The sequence below is a fragment of the Leptonychotes weddellii genome, chromosome 3 (genome assembly GCF_054177405.1).
Source record: "Leptonychotes weddellii isolate Sample4059 chromosome 3, ASM5417740v2, whole genome shotgun sequence".
In the NCBI taxonomy this organism is placed as follows: domain Eukaryota; kingdom Metazoa; phylum Chordata; class Mammalia; order Carnivora; family Phocidae; genus Leptonychotes; species Leptonychotes weddellii.
The window spans coordinates 23,860,495-23,868,066 of NC_138371.1; the positions used below are offsets into that span (position 1 = coordinate 23,860,495).

The 7,572-nt window shown below is 37.7% G+C and overlaps 1 protein-coding gene across 11 annotated transcripts in view; it reads left to right on the forward strand.

Moving 5' to 3' along the window:
• The window catches only part of KANSL1L (KAT8 regulatory NSL complex subunit 1 like), a 148,875-nt gene that overhangs the window by 26,662 nt on the left and 114,641 nt on the right, over positions 1–7,572 (forward strand). The gene's annotated exons all lie outside the window — the stretch shown is intronic.

The window sequence follows — 7,572 nt, forward strand, 5'->3', positions numbered from 1 at the left end:
TTGTATTTTCAGTTTTATTGATTTCTCTAGTTTTTATTATTTCTTTCCTTCTAGTTACTTTGGGTTTAATATACTCTTCTTTTTCTAGTTTCCTGAAGTGGAAGCTTGGGTGATTGGTTTTAGATTTTTATTTTTATTTATTTATTAAAAAGATTTTATTTAATTAATTAATTTATTTTTTAAAGATTTTATTTATTTATTTGATAGAAAGAGACACAGCGAGAGAGGGAACACAAGCATGGGGAGTGGGAGAGGAAGAAGCAGGCTTCCCGCGGAGCAGGGAGGCCGACGTGGGGCTCGATCCCAGAACCCTGGGATCATGACCTGAGCTGAAGGCAGCCGCTTAACGACTGAGCCACCCAGGCGCCCCAAAAAGATTTTATTTATTTGACAGAGAGATAGCGAGAGCAGGAACACAAGCAGGGGGAGTGGGAGAGGGAGAAGCAGGCTTCCCGCTGAGCAGGGAGCCCGATGCGGGGCTCGATCCCAGGACCCTGGGATCATGACCTGAGCCGAAGGCGGACGCTTAACAACTGAGCCACCTAGGCGCCCCCTGTATGTGTTTTTATATTAAAGTTGGTTTTTTATGGATAACATATAGTTAGGTCTTGTTTTTTGATCCACTCTGACAATCACTGTCTTTTAATTGGTATAGTTAGACCATTGATGTTTAAAGTGATTACTGATGTAGTAGGTTAATATCCTACTATATTTGTCACTGTTTTCTATTTGTTGCCCTTGTTCTTTGTGCCTATTTTTGTCTTCCACACTTTTTCTGACTTTTGGGTTTTAACTGAACATTTTATATGATTCCACTTTTTTTCCTTTCTTAGAATATCAATTATACTTTTTAAAAAACTCTTTTTAGTGGTAATGCACCTGGGTGTCGCAGTTGGTTAAGCATCCGACTCTTGAGTTTGGCACAGGAGCCCTGTGTCAGCTCCACACTCAATGGGGAGTCTGCTTAAGATTCTCTCCCTCTCCCTCTGCTCACATATGCATATGCACTCTCTCTCTCTCAAATAAATAAATAAATCTTAAAAAAAATGCCTTCTTTTTAGTGGTTACATTTATAGTTAATCCAAGTTTTCTTTCAAAGAACCCTGTAGGTACCTTATAATGACAATCCTAATTCTTTCCTCTCATTTTTTGTATCTGTTATTCCTTTCACTCATACATAGCATATATAGGCATATATAAGCATACACATATGCATGAGCACATGCATAATGTATTAAATTGTTGCTATTACTATTTTGAACAGGTTTGTTACCTGTTAGATCCATTAAGTGTAAGAAAAATAAAGTTAGTATTTTATCTTCACTTATTCTCCAGTGTTCTTTCTCTCTTTATGTAGATCTGTTTCTGACCTGTGTAATTTTCCTTCTCTCTGAAAAACTTTTAACATTTGGTATATAGGCAAATGATGTCAGTATAATGACAAATTTGATGTGGGTTTTTTTTCAAGCACTTCAAACACGTTAATGTTTTGGAATGATCAGGGGCAAGCCTTTTCACAACTATAGAGAAATCCTTAGTGGTATAAGAAAAATGCCAGAAATTCTGTAAAAGTAACCTTCCTATAGTGCAGTAAGTTGCTAGTTTATTGGCTTAAAATATTCTGCTATGTTAAAAGATCTGAAGAAGTTGCAGGTTGCTTTGCAGAAATTGTGAAGATAGTTCCCTTGTGTTTAAAAGAAATTACTGATGAAGAAGGCTATCTCTAGATGATATTTTTAATTTCTATTAAACTGGTCTCAGGGTACCTGGGTGGCTCAATCGTTAAACGTCTGCCTTCGGCTCAGGTCATGATTCTAGGGTCCTGGGATCGAGCCTCACATCAGGCTCCCTGCTTAGTGGGAAGCCTGCTTCTCCCTCTCCCACTCCCCCTGCTTGTGTTCCCTCTCTCGCTGTGCCTTTCTCTGTCAAATAAATAAAATCTTAAAAAAAACCCCAAACTGGTCTCTATTAGAAGTGAATGTCTTTAAGGACCCACATCAAAAGAAGTATGAGCTCCAGGATATGAAACTTTAAAGGGTGGACTGACTTATTCTTGATACAAAACTGCACTAATATTTTTATAAGGATTGTTATTATTTTGTTAGAACTCAGATTTTAAAATTCCATTGATTTTGAGTTGTCTGGCTCTAATTCTGTTTTCTCCAAAAGTTCAGCTATTTTTATTTTACTGAGCAGAAATACCTGTACTCAATTACAGTTTTGTGGTACTCACTTTGAGTAACGAGTGTAGTCTGTTCATTTTTTATCTCGTTTCTTTTCAGTGCCCATCATAGTGGCTTGCAAGACCACCACTAGCCTGTTTTTGTGCAAAAGAAAGATGTGCTTCTTCTTCTGGGCAGATTTAGATTCGTAGCTGCACGTTTAAAATGTAGAATTCTTGCTGGATTTTAGCACTACTTGTACTTTCAGCTGGGCCTTTGTGCACTGTATAGTTTGGAAACACTGTGTAGTGGTTTGGCTTCCTGAACGAAAGAGACATTGCACACCTACACACACACACACACACACACACAGTGCTTGTTAAACTGCTGACATGCCTAACTTCAGACTATTCCTTTAGCATATATGTTTTGATTAGTTAAAAAATTCATTTATTATATGTTCCTAGTTGTCAATGTTTGATGTTATGCAAGGATTTTAAAAACACAGTTAAGACTATTTAGCAGAACATTAACTTTCAAAATTCTTTCCATACAAGAGAAAGGGGGCTTTGGGGTGCCCGGGTTGCCCGTCAGTTAAGCGGCTGCCTTCAGCTCAGTCATGATCCCAAGGTCCTGGGATTGAGTCCCACATAGGGCTCCCTGCTCAGCGGGGAGTCTGCTTCCCCCTCTGCCCCTCCCCCTGCTCATGCATGTTCTCTCTCTCTCAAATAAATATAAAAAATCTTAAAAAAAAAGAGAAAAGGGGTTGTTTTGATACTATGCATAAATATTCCCTAAACTCTCTTACTCTCTCTTCATTTCTTTGGCTGGGGAGATGGGGCAGATAGGTGGTAGGGGAACAAGCCTAAATTTGCCAATTTGATGTGTGAATTCTTTTAAACTTATACTGAAATTTTCAGTTTAGGCAATTGACACACTGGATACTGCCAGAATTCTAGGCAGAATTATACACTATATTATGATTATTCTTGTTCCCTTTCATTTCTAATGTCTTTTCAAGTTCCAGTCTCAGATTGTCCTTGGGCATTCTAAACCCCACGCCTTAACTTAGTTTATCACCATGCCAAAATTTTGTAGAGTTCACAGCTGGTTTTTTTTTTTTATTTTTGTTTGCTTTTTTATTTTTTCTGTGTGTGTATACAACTAGGTGGTAGAATATTAATGTTGTTAAGCTGTATGTCAATGAGGCATAATCTTAAAGGCAATGAACATTTTATTTATTTTTGTTTATTTTTTTAAAGATTTTTATTTATTTGACACAGAGAGACAGCTAGAGAGGGAACACAAGCAGGGGGAGCAGGAGAGGGAGAAGCAGGCTCCTGGCTGAGCAGGGAGCCTGATGCAGGGCTCAATCCCAGGACCCTGGGATCATGACCTGAGCCGAAGGCAGACACTTAACGACTGAGCCACCCAGGTGCCCTGGCAATGAACATTTTTTTTTTTTTAAGGATTTTATTTATTTGAGAGAGAGAATGAGAGAGAGAGAGAGCACATGAGAGGGGGAAGGGTAAGAGGGAGAAGCAGACTTCCCGCTGAGCAGGGAGCCTGATAAGGGACTCGATCCTGGAACTCCAGGATCATGACCTGAGCCAAAGGCAGTCGCTTAACCAACTGAGCCACCCAGGCGCCCCGGCAATGAACATTTTAAATGAGAACTTGTTAACCTAAATGATTCTTATAGCATAAAATAATTTTGAGGGAGGGGTACATTAGTTAAGTTATATGCTAAGGTGTATTAGCAAGAAGACCTCAACATGAAAGGGTAGAATTTATATTTCTTTCATTTCATAGTCAAGGATTAGGTATGTTTCACAGGGTTTTGCAGGGACCTGTTGGCTTTGCTATCCCCTAGAATGTTGCCCTTGCCTGCACTGTTGAAATTTATTCACGAGTTGTTCATCTGGTTTTAACACATAAACATTTTTTAATGTCAAGACCAGAGGTTGCATGAATTAATTTGGCTCACATCTGATTGTCAGGGACCTAGTGACATACTCACAACTAATTGCTGGTAAGGCTGGGAAATATGAGCTACCATGAGCTTGGCTAAAATTGAACAGGTTCTTTTATCAAAAAAGAGGAGACTAGATAATGAGGGAAAATAAGCAGTCTGTTTGGTTTGCCTCTTTGGTCACCCAAATATCCATACACTCCCTTCTCATAGAGAAAACACATCCATTCCTCAAGGATGACAATTCAAAGTCATATTCATTAGGTGGAGTAATGTCCTTTCAGTCAGGTCCAGATATCATTCATTATGATGTGGTGACCTATAAATAAATAGACAAGTTTTCCAACCCTCTTAACCTCTTGTTTCTTGTATGTATACATAAGAGTAGAGACAGCAAAGCTACAATAAAAACTCCCACTGGGAAAAAAAAAATTAGATACACATGATAGGTCCTTACAGTAATTAATTAGTAAGACATCTTTTTTTGGAAGTGCAGCAAGGTCTTGGTAGAATCCTAAATTGGCTTTGTCCGTTGTCCTCCATAGTCTCTTGACTTTGCTCTTTGGGAATTATTCCTTATCCATTATGCTTTGTGTTTATATCTGCAGTGAATGTTCGAGAGTGTACCCTTAAGTGTAGGCTGTACTGCATTCTCCCCTTGCTTCCTGTTGGTGCAGATTTGGGCTTCCCAGGTAGAGGATGTTAGGTTTGTGGTATTTTTTGCTACTAGAGTTCCCTCAAAAATGTGGATTTCCATTCTGTTTGCCTCTAGTCAGTTATATGTGAAAATATCACAGCTAAAGATCTCATTTGTTCATAGTTATTGAGCCTACAGACTAATTTACTATTTTCCTCAGACCGATCCAACTCTCGCGCATTTAATGACTGCTACCTTGAGACCACCTGAAACGGTACATTTGGGTGGGAATTAATCTTAACTTTTGCTCCTAGGTTTGTTCTCAGTTGTGTGGCTTAGAACTCTTAAGAGAGATTCTTGAAATAACATTTTTTGTTGCCAGTTATGGAGAAGCAGTTAGTTGGTTTTTGCATTCCTTTAAGGCCCCATATGGGTTAGTTAAAATGTTATTTATTTCCTTTATTTATATGACCATAGCTGTCAATGTTTGATGTTATGTGAGGATTTTTATTTTATTTTATTCTTTAAAGATTTATTTATTTATTTTAGAGAGAGAGTGCAAGCAGGAGGAGGGGCAGAGAAAAAGAAGCAGACTCCACACTAAGTGCAGAGTCTGTCATGGGGCTCGATCCCACAACCCTGAGATACTGACCTGAGCCAATATCAAGAGTCCCACCCTTAACCGACTGAGCCACTTAAGTGCCCCTGTTATGCAAGGGTTTAAAAAGCATAGTTAACATAGTTAAATGTAGTATTCATACAGTCTTTTACCTGTTCAAGGATAAGGTTTTAGTTTTGGTTTTTGGTGTTTGTTTTGTTGTTTTGTTTTGTTCTACTAAAGGATAATAGAATCTTTCAACAAATGGTTCAGGAACTCAGTACTGCCCCCCCCCCCCCCAGAATCTGAATTCTTATCTCGCACATACACAGAAATTATCTTTGAATTGGATTATAGATCTAAAAGCCAAAACTCTGAAACTCCTTGAACTTTTAGACTCATGAATAAATCTATGACTTTGTTAGGCAAAGATCTCTTAGGATATAAAGATATCCGTAAAAGGAAAGTTTGATAAATTGGGCTTCATTGAGATTAGAATCTTTTTTGCTCAAAAGACACTATTAGGAAAATGAAAGGCAAGCTATAGACTGGGAATTACAAATATTTCAAATATACATAGTTTGACACAGGTCTTATATCAATAAAAAGATAACCCAATTAAATATGAGCCAAAGATTTGAACAGATAATTAAAGAAGTCATAATCCCTGGGAAGCATAGGAAGCATGTAAAAATACCCTCTACATCAGTAATTGGACAACTGAGGTCCATGTACCAAGGCTGGCCCATTGCCTGTTACTTTCTTTTTAAAAAAATTATTTTTATTTTATATTTTTAATTGAAGTATAGTTGACGAACAATGTTACATTAGTTTCAGGTGTACAACATAGTGGTTCCACAATTTTATACATTATGCAATGCTCACCATTGATTAGTGTTGTTACCATCTGTCACCATACAAAGTTATTACAATATTATTGACTATATTCCCTATGGTGTACCCTTTTTTATGACTCATTTATTTTAGAACTGGAAATTTGTACTCTTAATCCCCTTCACCTATTCTCCCCATCCCCCCAACCTCCTCCCCTCTGGCAACCACCAGTTTGTTCTCTGTAATTAGTCTGTTTCTGTTTTTGTTTGTTAACTTCTTTTTTAGATTCTACATATAAGTGAAATCATATGGTATCTGCCTTTCTCTACCTGACTTATTTCACTTAGTATAATACCCTCTAGCTCTGTCTGTGTTTTCAAAATGGCAAGATTTTGTTCTTTTTTATGGCTGAGTAATATTCCTCTGTGTGTGTATGTGTGACATATTTATTCACCTATCAGTGGACACTTAGATTGCTTCCTTATCTTGGCTATTGTAAATAATGCTACAGTAAATATAGGGGTGCATATATCTTTTTGAATTAGTGTTTTTATTTTCTTTGGTAAATACCTGGCAGTGGAACTACTGGATCATTCAATTTTTAATTTTTTGAAGAACCTCCATACTATTTTCCATTGTGGCTGCACCAATTTACATTCTTACCAACAGTGCATGAGAGTTTCCTTTTCTCCATATTCTCACCAACATTTATTCTTGTCTTTTTGATACTAGCCATTCTGATTGGTGTGAGGTGATATCTCATTGTGGTTTTGATTTGCATTTCCCTTATGATTAGTGATATTTAGCATCTTTTCATATATCTGTTGACTATTTGTATGGCTTCTTTGAAAAAATGTCTGTTGAGGTCCTTTGCCCATTTTTAAATCTGATTATTAGTTTCTTTGGTGTTGAGTTTTATGAATTCCTTATATATTTTGAACATTAACCCCTTTTCAGATGTATCATTTGCAAATATCCTCTCCCATTTGGTAGGTTGCCTTTTTGTTTTGTTGATGGTTTCCTTTATTATGCAAAAGTTCTTAGTTTGATGTAGTCCCAATGCAATATTTGCTTTTGTCACCTTTACCTGAGGAAACATATCCAGAAAAATGTTAAGTCCAGTGACCAAGAGATTACTGCCTGTGTTTTCTTTTAAGAATTTTATGGTTTCAGGGCGCCTGGGTGGCTCAGTTGGTTAAGCGACTGCCTTCGGCTCAGGTCATGATCCTGGAGTCCCGGGATCGAGTCCCGCATCGGGCTCCCTGCTCAGCAGGGAGTCTGCTTCTCCCTCTGACCCTCCCCCCTCTCATGCTCTCTCTCTCTATCTCATTCTCTCTCTCAAATAAATAAATAAAATCTTTAAAAAAAA